General features: G+C 36.0%; 9 pseudogenes; all 9 read right to left on the bottom strand.

Moving 5' to 3' along the window:
- Positions 1-693: 693 nt before the first annotated feature.
- On the bottom strand, positions 694-812 carry LOC145645918 (5S ribosomal RNA; annotated as a pseudogene).
- Positions 813-1,916: 1,104 nt separating this feature from the next.
- On the bottom strand, positions 1,917-2,035 carry LOC145648614 (5S ribosomal RNA; annotated as a pseudogene).
- A 1,104-nt stretch (positions 2,036-3,139) lies between these two features.
- Positions 3,140-3,258, bottom strand: LOC145648613 (5S ribosomal RNA; annotated as a pseudogene).
- A 2,094-nt stretch (positions 3,259-5,352) lies between these two features.
- On the bottom strand, positions 5,353-5,471 carry LOC145645907 (5S ribosomal RNA; annotated as a pseudogene).
- Positions 5,472-6,576: 1,105 nt separating this feature from the next.
- On the bottom strand, positions 6,577-6,695 carry LOC145645895 (5S ribosomal RNA; annotated as a pseudogene).
- A 1,104-nt stretch (positions 6,696-7,799) lies between these two features.
- LOC145648612 (5S ribosomal RNA) lies at positions 7,800-7,918 on the bottom strand (annotated as a pseudogene).
- A 1,543-nt stretch (positions 7,919-9,461) lies between these two features.
- On the bottom strand, positions 9,462-9,580 carry LOC145648611 (5S ribosomal RNA; annotated as a pseudogene).
- A 1,544-nt stretch (positions 9,581-11,124) lies between these two features.
- Positions 11,125-11,243, bottom strand: LOC145645885 (5S ribosomal RNA; annotated as a pseudogene).
- Positions 11,244-12,347: 1,104 nt separating this feature from the next.
- Positions 12,348-12,466, bottom strand: LOC145648609 (5S ribosomal RNA; annotated as a pseudogene).
- Between the last annotated feature and the right edge of the window lie 776 nt (positions 12,467-13,242).

Raw genomic sequence — 13,242 nt, 5'->3', positions numbered from 1 at the left:
CATCTTGACAGTTAATTAAAGTGATGCAAGAGAAGCTTACAGCATCTCGTAGTCCAATGTGCTAACATATAGTTTTTTGATGAATCACTGCACTTCACATTCAGGCATGTGAGTTGGAGAGTAAATGAAAGTGATGCAAAAAAAACTTACAGCATCTGCTATTCCCAGGTGCTAACAGATAGTTTGAGTTAATTATTCACTGCACTTCAAATTTGAACATGATAGCTTGAACATAAATTAAAGGGATGCAATACAATCTTACAGCACCTGCTATTCCCTGGTACTAAAATATTTCTATTTAATCTGTACACTTCACATACAAGCTTGTCAGTTGCAGATTAAAGTAAAGTGATGCAACAAAAACTTACAGCATTTGCTATTCCCAGGTGCTAACAGATAGTTTTTTTAATTAATCACTGCACTTCACATCCTAGCATGTCATCTTGAAAGTAAATTAAAGTGATGCAAGAGAAGCTTACAGCATCTCGTGGTCCAAGGTGCTAACAGATAGATTTTTGAGGAATCACTGCACTTCACATTCAGGCATGTGAGTTGGAGAGTAAATGAAAGTGATGCAAAAAAAACTTACAGCATCTGCTATTCCCAGGTGCTAACAGATAGTTTTTTTTATTAATCACTGCACTTCACATTTGAGCATGTCAGCTTGAAAGTAAATTAAAGTGATGTAAGAAAAGCTTACAGCACCTGGTATTCCTAGGTAGGGTCCCACCTCAGTACTATTCAGGCCCAAACTTGCTTAGCTTCCAAGGTCAGATGAGATTGGGCGTTCTCAAGCTGGTGTGGCCGTAAGCCTTAAACACTTACTCAAATTGCCTAATCATAGCAAATAAGATCAAAGACCAATCTGACAATTTTTTTTATTAATCCCTGCACTTGACATTCTAGAATGTTATCTTGAATGTAATTAAATGATGCAATAAAAGCTTACAATACGGAGCTGGTATACGGAGGCACTAATTATTCACTGTACTTCAAATTTGAACATGATAGCTTGAACATAAATTAAAGGGATGCAAACAATCTTACAGCACCTGCTATTCCCTGGTACTAAAATATTTCTATTTAATCTGTACACTTCACATACAAGCTTGTCAGTTGCAGATTAAAGTAAAGTGATGCAACAAAAACTTACAGCATCTGCTATTCCCAGGTGCTAACAGATAGTTTTTTTAATTAATCACTGCATTTCACATCCTAGCATGTCATCTTGACAGTTAATTAAAGTGATGCAAGAGAAGCTTACAGCATCTCGTAGTCCAATGTGCTAACATATAGTTTTTTGATGAATCACTGCACTTCACATTCAGGCATGTGAGTTGGAGAGTAAATGAAAGTGATGCAAAAAAAACTTACAGCATCTGCTATTCCCAGGTGCTAACAGATAGTTTGAGTTAATTATTCACTGCACTTCAAATTTGAACATGATAGCTTGAACATAAATTAAAGGGATGCAATACAATCTTACAGCACCTGCTATTCCCTGGTACTAAAATATTTCTATTTAATCTGTACACTTCACATACAAGCTTGTCAGTTGCAGATTAAAGTAAAGTGATGCAACAAAAACTTACAGCATTTGCTATTCCCAGGTGCTAACAGATAGTTTTTTTAATTAATCACTGCACTTCACATCCTAGCATGTCATCTTGAAAGTAAATTAAAGTGATGCAAGAGAAGCTTACAGCATCTCGTAGTCCAAGGTGCTAACAGATAGATTTTTGAGGAATCACTGCACTTCACATTCAGGCATGTGAGTTGGAGAGTAAATGAAAGTGATGCAAAAAAAACTTACAGCATCTGCTATTCCCAGGTGCTAACAGATAGTTTTTTTATTAATCACTGCACTTCACATTTGAGCATGTCAGCTTGAAAGTAAATTAAAGTGATGCAAGAAAAGCTTACAGCACCTGGTATTCCTAGGTAGGGTCCCACCTCAGTACTATTCAGGCCCAAACTTGCTTAGCTTCCAAGGTCAGAGGAGATTGGGCGTTCTCAAGCTGGTGTGGCCGTAAGCCTTAAACACTTACTCAAATTGCCTAATCATAGCAAATATGATCAAAGACCAATCTGACAATTTTTTTTATTAATCCCTGCACTTGACATTCTAGAATGTTATCTTGAATGTAATTAAATGATGCAATAAAAGCTTACAATACGGAGCTGGTATACGGAGGCACTAATTATTCACTGTACTTCAAATTTGAACATGATAGCTTGAACATAAATTAAAGGGATGCAAACAATCTTACAGCACCTGCTATTCCCTGGTACTAAAATATTTCTATTTAATCTGTACACTTCACATACAAGCTTGTCAGTTGCAGATTAAAGTAAAGTGATGCAACAAAAACTTACAGCATCTGCTATTCCCAGGTGCTAACAGATAGTTTTTTTAATTAATCACTGCATTTCACATCCTAGCATGTCATCTTGACAGTTAATTAAAGTGATGCAAGAGAAGCTTACAGCATCTCGTAGTCCAATGTGCTAACATATAGTTTTTTGATGAATCACTGCACTTCACATTCAGGCATGTGAGTTGGAGAGTAAATGAAAGTGATGCAAAAAAAACTTACAGCATCTGCTATTCCCAGGTGCTAACAGATAGTTTGAGTTAATTATTCACTGCACTTCAAATTTGAACATGATAGCTTGAACATAAATTAAAGGGATGCAATACAATCTTACAGCACCTGCTATTCCCTGGTACTAAAATATTTCTATTTAATCTGTACACTTCACATACAAGCTTGTCAGTTGCAGATTAAAGTAAAGTGATGCAACAAAAACTTACAGCATTTGCTATTCCCAGGTGCTAACAGATAGTTTTTTTAATTAATCACTGCACTTCACATCCTAGCATGTCATCTTGAAAGTAAATTAAAGTGATGCAAGAGAAGCTTACAGCATCTCGTAGTCCAAGGTGCTAACAGATAGATTTTTGAGGAATCACTGCACTTCACATTCAGGCATGTGAGTTGGAGAGTAAATGAAAGTGATGCAAAAAAAACTTACAGCATCTGCTATTCCCAGGTGCTAACAGATAGTTTTTTTATTAATCACTGCACTTCACATTTGAGCATGTCAGCTTGAAAGTAAATTAAAGTAATGCAAGAAAAGCTTACAGCACCTGGTATTCCTAGGTAGGGTCCCACCTCAGTACTATTCAGGCCCAAACTTGCTTAGCTTCCAAGGTCAGAGGAGATTGGGCGTTCTCAAGCTGGTGTGGCCGTAAGCCTTAAACACTTACTCAAATTGCCTAATCATAGCAAATATGATCAAAGACCAATCTGACAATTTTTTTTATTAATCCCTGCAGTTGACATTCTAGAATGTTATCTTGAATGTAATTAAATGATGCAATAAAAGCTTACAATATGGAGCTGGTATACGGAGGCACTAATTATTCACTGTACTTCAAATTTGAACATGATAGCTTGAACATAAATTAAAGGGATGCAAACAATCTTACAGCACCTGCTATTCCCTGGTACTAAAATATTTCTATTTAATCTGTACACTTCACATACAAGCTTGTCAGTTGCAGATTAAAGTAAAGTGATGCAACAAAAACTTACAGCATCTGCTATTCCCAGGTGCTAACAGATAGTTTTTTTAATTAATCACTGAATTTCACATCCTAGCATGTCATCTTGACAGTTAATTAAATTGATGCAAGAGAAGCTTACAGCATCTCGTAGTCCAATGTGCTAACATATAGTTTTTTGATGAATCACTGCACTTCACATTCAGGCATGTGAGTTGGAGAGTAAATGAAAGTGATGCAAAAAAAACTTACAGCATCTGCTATTCCCAGGTGCTAACAGATAGTTTGAGTTAATTATTCACTGCACTTCAAATTTGAACATGATAGCTTGAACATAAATTAAAGGGATGCAATACAATCTTACAGCACCTGCTATTCCCTGGTACTAAAATATTTCTATTTAATCTGTACACTTCACATACAAGCTTGTCAGTTGCAGATTAAAGTAAAGTGATGCAACAAAAACTTACAGCATCTGCTATTCCCAGGTGCTAACAGATAGTTTTTTTAATTAATCACTGCATTTCACATCCTAGCATGTCATCTTGACAGTAAATTAAAGTGATGCAAGAGAAGCTTACAGCATCTCGTAGTCCAAGGTGCTAACATATAGTTTTTTGATGAATCACTGCACTTCACATTCAGGCATGTGAGTTGGAGAGTAAATGAAAGTGATGCAAAAAAAACTTACAGCATCTGCTATTCCCAGGTGCTAACAGATAGTTTGAGTTAATTATTCACTGCACTTCAAATTTGAACATGATAGCTTGAGCATAAATTAAAGGGATGCAATACAATCTTACAGCACCTGCTATTCCCTGGTACTAAAATATTTCTATTTAATCTGTACACTTCACATACAAGCTTGTCAGTTGCAGATTAAAGTAAAGTGATGCAACAAAAACCTACAGCATTTGCTATTCCCAGGTGCTAACAGATAGTTTTTTTAATTAATCACTGCACTTCACATCCTAGCATGTCATCTTGAAAGTAAATTAAAGTGATGCAAGAGAAGCTTACAGCATCTCGTAGTCCAAGGTGCTAACAGATAGATTTTTGAGGAATCACTGCACTTCACATTCAGGCATGTGAGTTGGAGAGTAAATGAAAGTGATGCAAAAAAAACTTACAGCATCTGCTATTCCCAGGTGCTAACAGATAGTTTTTTTTATTAATCACTGCACTTCACATTTGAGCATGTCAGCTTGAAAGTAAATTAAAGTGATGCAAGAAAAACTTACAGCATCTGCTATTCCCAGGTGCTAACAGATAGTTTGAGTTAATTATTCACTGCACTTCAAATTTGAACATGATAGCTTGAGCATAAATTAAAGGGATGCAATACAATCTTACAGCACCTGCTATTCCCTGGTACTAAAATATTTCTATTTAATCTGTACACTTCACATACAAGCTTGTCAGTTGCAGATTAAAGTAAAGTGATGCAACAAAAACTTACAGCATTTGCTATTCCCAGGTGCTAACAGATAGTTTTTTTAATTAATCACTGCACTTCACATCCTAGCATGTCATCTTGAAAGTAAATTAAAGTGATGCAAGAGAAGCTTACAGCATCTCGTAGTCCAAGGTGCTAACAGATAGATTTTTGAGGAATCACTGCACTTCACATTCAGGCATGTGAGTTGGAGAGTAAATGAAAGTGATGCAAAAAAAACTTACAGCATCTGCTATTCCCAGGTGCTAACAGATAGTTTTTTTTATTAATCACTGCACTTCACATTTGAGCATGTCAGCTTGAAAGTAAATTAAAGTGATGCAAGAAAAGCTTACAGCACCTGGTATTCCTAGGTAGGGTCCCACCTCAGTACTATTCAGGCCCAAACTTGCTTAGCTTCCAAGGTCAGATGAGATTGGGCGTTCTCAAGCTGGTGTGGCCGTAAGCCTTAAACGCTTACTCAAATTGCCTAATCATAGCAAATATGATCAAAGACCAATCTGACAATTTTTTTTATTAATCCCTGCACTTGACATTCTAGAATGTTATCTTGAATGTAATTAAATGATGCAATAAAAGCTTACAATACGGAGCTGGTATACGGAGGCACTAATTATTCACTGTACTTCAAATTTGAACATGATAGCTTGAACATAAATTAAAGGGATGCAAACAATCTTACAGCACCTGCTATTCCCTGGTACTAAAATATTTCTATTTAATCTGTACACTTCACATACAAGCTTGTCAGTTGCAGATTAAAGTAAAGTGATGCAACAAAAACTTACAGCATCTGCTATTCCCAGGTGCTAACAGATAGTTTTTTTAATTAATCACTGCATTTCACATCCTAGCATGTCATCTTGACAGTTAATTAAAGTGATGCAAGAGAAGCTTACAGCATCTCGTAGTCCAATGTGCTAACATATAGTTTTTTGATGAATCACTGCACTTCACATTCAGGCATGTGAGTTGGAGAGTAAATGAAAGTGATGCAAAAAAAACTTACAGCATCTGCTATTCCCAGGTGCTAACAGATAGTTTGAGTTAATTATTCACTGCACTTCAAATTTGAACATGATAGCTTGAACATAAATTAAAGGGATGCAATACAATCTTACAGCACCTGCTATTCCCTGGTACTAAAATATTTCTATTTAATCTGTACACTTCACATACAAGCTTGTCAGTTGCAGATTAAAGTAAAGTGATGCAACAAAAACTTACAGCATTTGCTATTCCCAGGTGCTAACAGATAGTTTTTTTAATTAATCACTGCACTTCACATCCTAGCATGTCATCTTGAAAGTAAATTAAAGTGATGCAAGAGAAGCTTACAGCATCTCGTGGTCCAAGGTGCTAACAGATAGATTTTTGAGGAATCACTGCACTTCACATTCAGGCATGTGAGTTGGAGAGTAAATGAAAGTGATGCAAAAAAAACTTACAGCATCTGCTATTCCCAGGTGCTAACAGATAGTTTTTTTTATTAATCACTGCACTTCACATTTGAGCATGTCAGCTTGAAAGTAAATTAAAGTGATGTAAGAAAAGCTTACAGCACCTGGTATTCCTAGGTAGGGTCCCACCTCAGTACTATTCAGGCCCAAACTTGCTTAGCTTCCAAGGTCAGATGAGATTGGGCGTTCTCAAGCTGGTGTGGCCGTAAGCCTTAAACACTTACTCAAATTGCCTAATCATAGCAAATATGATCAAAGACCAATCTGACAATTTTTTTTATTAATCCCTGCACTTGACATTCTAGAATGTTATCTTGAATGTAATTAAATGATGCAATAAAAGCTTACAATACGGAGCTGGTATACGGAGGCACTAATTATTCACTGTACTTCAAATTTGAACATGATAGCTTGAACATAAATTAAAGGGATGCAAACAATCTTACAGCACCTGCTATTCCCTGGTACTAAAATATTTCTATTTAATCTGTACACTTCACATACAAGCTTGTCAGTTGCAGATTAAAGTAAAGTGATGCAACAAAAACTTACAGCATCTGCTATTCCCAGGTGCTAACAGATAGTTTTTTTAATTAATCACTGCATTTCACATCCTAGCATGTCATCTTGACAGTTAATTAAAGTGATGCAAGAGAAGCTTACAGCATCTCGTAGTCCAATGTGCTAACATATAGTTTTTTGATGAATCACTGCACTTCACATTCAGGCATGTGAGTTGGAGAGTAAATGAAAGTGATGCAAAAAAAACTTACAGCATCTGTTATTCCCAGGTGCTAACAGATAGTTTGAGTTAATTATTCACTGCACTTCAAATTTGAACATGATAGCTTGAACATAAATTAAAGGGATGCAATACAATCTTACAGCACCTGCTATTCCCTGGTACTAAAATATTTCTATTTAATCTGTACACTTCACATACAAGCTTGTCAGTTGCAGATTAAAGTAAAGTGATGCAACAAAAACTTACAGCATTTGCTATTCCCAGGTGCTAACAGATAGTTTTTTTAATTAATCACTGCACTTCACATCCTAGCATGTCATCATGAAAGTAAATTAAAGTGATGCAAGAGAAGCTTACAGCATCTCGTAGTCCAAGGTGCTAACAGATAGATTTTTGAGGAATCACTGCACTTCACATTCAGGCATGTGAGTTGGAGAGTAAATGAAAGTGATGCAAAAAAAACTTACAGCATCTGCTATTCCCAGGTGCTAACAGATAGTTTTTTTATTAATCACTGCACTTCACATTTGAGCATGTCAGCTTGAAAGTAAATTAAAGTGATGCAAGAAAAGCTTACAGCACCTGGTATTCCTAGGTAGGGTCCCACCTCAGTACTATTCAGGCCCAAACTTGCTTAGCTTCCAAGGTCAGAGGAGATTGGGCGTTCTCAAGCTGGTGTGGCCGTAAGCCTTAAACACTTACTCAAATTGCCTAATCATAGCAAATATGATCAAAGACCAATCTGACAATTTTTTTTATTAATCCCTGCACTTGACATTCTAGAATGTTATCTTGAATGTAATTAAATGATGCAATAAAAGCTTACAATACGGAGCTGGTATACGGAGGCACTAATTATTCACTGTACTTCAAATTTGAACATGATAGCTTGAACATAAATTAAAGGGATGCAAACAATCTTACAGCACCTGCTATTCCCTGGTACTAAAATATTTCTATTTAATCTGTACACTTCACATACAAGCTTGTCAGTTGCAGATTAAAGTAAAGTGATGCAACAAAAACTTACAGCATCTGCTATTACCAGGTGCTAACAGATAGTTTTTTTAATTAATCACTGCATTTCACATCCTAGCATGTCATCTTGACAATTAATTAAATTGATGCAAGAGAAGCTTACAGCATCTCGTAGTCCAATGTGCTAACATATAGTTTTTTGATGAATCACTGCACTTCACATTCAGGCATGTGAGTTGGAGAGTAAATGAAAGTGATGCAAAAAAAACTTACAGCATCTGCTATTCCCAGGTGCTAACAGATAGTTTGAGTTAATTATTCACTGCACTTCAAATTTGAACATGATAGCTTGAACATAAATTAAAGGGATGCAATACAATCTTACAGCACCTGCTATTCCCTGGTACTAAAATATTTCTATTTAATCTGTACACTTCACATACAAGCTTGTCAGTTGCAGATTAAAGTAAAGTGATGCAACAAAAACTTACAGCATCTGCTATTCCCAGGTGCTAACAGATAGTTTTTTTAATTAATCACTGCATTTCACATCCTAGCATGTCATCTTGACAGTAAATTAAAGTGATGCAAGAGAAGCTTACAGCATCTCGTAGTCCAAGGTGCTAACATGTAATTTTTTGATGAATCACTGCACTTCACATTCAGGCATGTGAGTTGGAGAGTAAATGAAAGTGATGCAAAAAAAACTTACAGCATCTGCTATTCCCAGGTGCTAACAGATAGTTTGAGTTAATTATTCACTGCACTTCAAATTTGAACATGATAGCTTGAACATAAATTAAAGGGATGCAATACAATCTTACAGCACCTGCTATTCCCTGGTACTAAAATATTTCTATTTAATCTGTACACTTCACATACAAGCTTGTCAGTTGCAGATTAAAGTAAAGTGATGCAACAAAAACTTACAGCATTTGCTATTCCCAGGTGCTAACAGATAGTTTTTTTAATTAATCACTGCACTTCACATCCTAGCATGTCATCATGAAAGTAAATTAAAGTGATGCAAGAGAAGCTTACAGCATCTCGTAGTCCAAGGTGCTAACAGATAGATTTTTGAGGAATCACTGCACTTCACATTCAGGCATGTGAGTTGGAGAGTAAATGAAAGTGATGCAAAAAAAACTTACAGCATCTGCTATTCCCAGGTGCTAACAGATAGTTTTTTTATTAATCACTGCACTTCACATTTGAGCATGTCAGCTTGAAAGTAAATTAAAGTGATGCAAGAAAAGCTTACAGCACCTGGTATTCCTAGGTAGGGTCCCACCTCAGTACTATTCAGGCCCAAACTTGCTTAGCTTCCAAGGTCAGAGGAGATTGGGCGTTCTCAAGCTGGTGTGGCCGTAAGCCTTAAACACTTACTCAAATTGCCTAATCATAGCAAATATGATCAAAGACCAATCTGACAATTTTTTTTATTAATCCCTGCACTTGACATTCTAGAATGTTATCTTGAATGTAATTAAATGATGCAATAAAAGCTTACAATACGGAGCTGGTATACGGAGGCACTAATTATTCACTGTACTTCAAATTTGAACATGATAGCTTGAACATAAATTAAAGGGATGCAAACAATCTTACAGCACCTGCTATTCCCTGGTACTAAAATATTTCTATTTAATCTGTACACTTCACATACAAGCTTGTCAGTTGCAGATTAAAGTAAAGTGATGCAACAAAAACTTACAGCATCTGCTATTACCAGGTGCTAACAGATAGTTTTTTTAATTAATCACTGCATTTCACATCCTAGCATGTCATCTTGACAATTAATTAAATTGATGCAAGAGAAGCTTACAGCATCTCGTAGTCCAATGTGCTAACATATAGTTTTTTGATGAATCACTGCACTTCACATTCAGGCATGTGAGTTGGAGAGTAAATGAAAGTGATGCAAAAAAAACTTACAGCATCTGCTATTCCCAGGTGCTAACAGATAGTTTGAGTTAATTATTCACTGCACTTCAAATTTGAACATGATAGCTTGAACATAAATTAAAGGGATGCAATACAATCTTACAGCACCTGCTATTCCCTGGTACTAAAATATTTCTATTTAATCTGTACACTTCACATACAAGCTTGTCAGTTGCAGATTAAAGTAAAGTGATGCAACAAAAACTTACAGCATCTGCTATTCCCAGGTGCTAACAGATAGTTTTTTTAATTAATCACTGCATTTCACATCCTAGCATGTCATCTTGACAGTAAATTAAAGTGATGCAAGAGAAGCTTACAGCATCTCGTAGTCCAAGGTGCTAACATGTAATTTTTTGATGAATCACTGCACTTCACATTCAGGCATGTGAGTTGGAGAGTAAATGAAAGTGATGCAAAAAAAACTTACAGCATCTGCTATTCCCAGGTGCTAACAGATAGTTTGAGTTAATTATTCACTGCACTTCAAATTTGAACATGATAGCTTGAACATAAATTAAAGGGATGCAATACAATCTTACAGCACCTGCTATTCCCTGGTACTAAAATATTTCTATTTAATCTGTACACTTCACATACAAGCTTGTCAGTTGCAGATTAAAGTAAAGTGATGCAACAAAAACTTACAGCATTTGCTATTCCCAGGTGCTAACAGATAGTTTTTTTAATTAATCACTGCACTTCACATCCTAGCATGTCATCTTGAAAGTAAATTAAAGTGATGCAAGAGAAGCTTACAGCATCTCGTAGTCCAAGGTGCTAACAGATAGATTTTTGAGGAATCACTGCACTTCACATTCAGGCATGTGAGTTGGAGAGTAAATGAAAGTGATGCAAAAAAAACTTACAGCATCTGCTATTCCCAGGTGCTAACAGATAGTTTTTTTTATTAATCACTGCACTTCACATTTGAGCATGTCAGCTTGAAAGTAAATTAAAGTGATGCAAGAAAAGCTTACAGCACCTGGTATTCCTAGGTAGGGTCCCACCTCAGTACTATTCAGGCCCAAACTTGCTTAGCTTCCAAGGTCAGATGAGATTGGGCGTTCTCAAGCTGGTGTGGCCGTAAGCTTTAAACACTTACTCAAATTGCCTAATCATAGCAAATATGATCAAAGACCAATCTGACAATTTTTTTTATTAATCCCTGCACTTGACATTCTAGAATGTTATCTTGAATGTAATTAAATGATGCAATAAAAGCTTACAATACGGAGCTGGTATACGGAGGCACTAATTATTCACTGTACTTCAAATTTGAACATGATAGCTTGAACATAAATTAAAGGGATGCAAACAATCTTACAGCACCTGCTATTCCCTGGTACTAAAATATTTCTATTGAATCTGTACACTTCACATACAAGCTTGTCAGTTGCAGATTAAAGTAAAGTGATGCAACAAAAACTTACAGCATCTGCTATTCCCAGGTGCTAACAGATAGTTTTTTTAATTAATCACTGCATTTCACATCCTAGCATGTCATCTTGACAGTTAATTAAAGTGATGCAAGAGAAGCTTACAGCATCTCGTAGTCCAATGTGCTAACATATAGTTTTTTGATGAATCACTGCACTTCACATTCAGGCATGTGAGTTGGAGAGTAAATGAAAGTGATGCAAAAAAAACTTACAGCATCTGCTATTCCCAGGTGCTAACAGATAGTTTGAGTTAATTATTCACTGCACTTCAAATTTGAACATGATAGCTTGAACATAAATTAAAGGGATGCAAACAATCTTACAGCACCTGCTATTCCCTGGTACTAAAATATTTCTATTTAATCTGTACACTTCACATACAAGCTTGTCAGTTGCAGATTAAAGTAAAGTGATGCAACAAAAACTTACAGCATTTGCTATTCCCAGGTGCTAACAGATAGTTTTTTTAATTAATCACTGCACTTCACATCCTAGCATGTCATCTTGAAAGTAAATTAAAGTGATGCAAGAGAAGCTTACAGCATCTCGTAGTCCAAGGTGCTAACAGATAGATTTTTGAGGAATCACTGCACTTCACATTCAGGCATGTGAGTTGGAGAGTAAATGAAAGTGATGCAAAAAAAACTTACAGCATCTGCTATTCCCAAGTGCTAACAGATAGTTTTTTTTATTAATCACTGCACTTCACATTTGAGCATGTCAGCTTGAAAGTAAATTAAAGTGATGCAAGAAAAGCTTACAGCACCTGGTATTCCTAGGTAGGGTCCCACCTCAGTACTATTCAGGCCCAAACTTGCTTAGCTTCCAAGGTCAGAGGAGATTGGGCGTTCTCAAGCTGGTGTGGCCGTAAGCCTTAAACACTTACTCAAATTGCCTAATCATAGCAAATATGATCAAAGACCAATCTGACAATTTTTTTTATTAATCCCTGCACTTGACATTCTAGAATGTTATCTTGAATGTAATTAAATGATGCAATAAAAGCTTACAATACGGAGCTGGTATACGGAGGCACTAATTATTCACTGTACTTCAAATTTGAACATGATAGCTTGAACATAAATTAAAGGGATGCAAACAATCTTACAGCACCTGCTATTCCCTGGTACTAAAATATTTCTATTTAATCTGTACACTTCACATACAAGCTTGTCAGTTGCAGATTAAAGTAAAGTGATGCAACAAAAACTTACAGCATCTGCTATTACCAGGTGCTAACAGATAGTTTTTTTAATTAATCACTGCATTTCACATCCTAGCATGTCATCTTGACAATTAATTAAATTGATGCAAGAGAAGCTTACAGCATCTCGTAGTCCAATGTGCTAACATATAGTTTTTTGATGAATCACTGCACTTCACATTCAGGCATGTGAGTTGGAGAGTAAATGAAAGTGATGCAAAAAAAACTTACAGCATCTGCTATTCCCAGGTGCTAACAGATAGTTTGAGTTAATTATTCACTGCACTTCAAATTTGAACATGATAGCTTGAACATAAATTAAAGGGATGCAATACAATCTTACAGCACCTGCTATTCCCTGGTACTAAAATATTTCTCTTTAATCTGTACACTTCACATACAAGCTTGTCAGTTGCAGATTAAAGTAAAGTGATGCAACAAAAAC

This window comes from Electrophorus electricus, chromosome 13, assembly GCF_041902795.1.
Source record: "Electrophorus electricus isolate QZ-2024a chromosome 13, ASM4190279v1, whole genome shotgun sequence".
Taxonomy (NCBI): domain Eukaryota; kingdom Metazoa; phylum Chordata; class Actinopteri; order Gymnotiformes; family Gymnotidae; genus Electrophorus; species Electrophorus electricus.
Note: the sequence above shows the minus strand (reverse complement) of the source record. Positions and strands in the feature narration are given on the sequence as shown.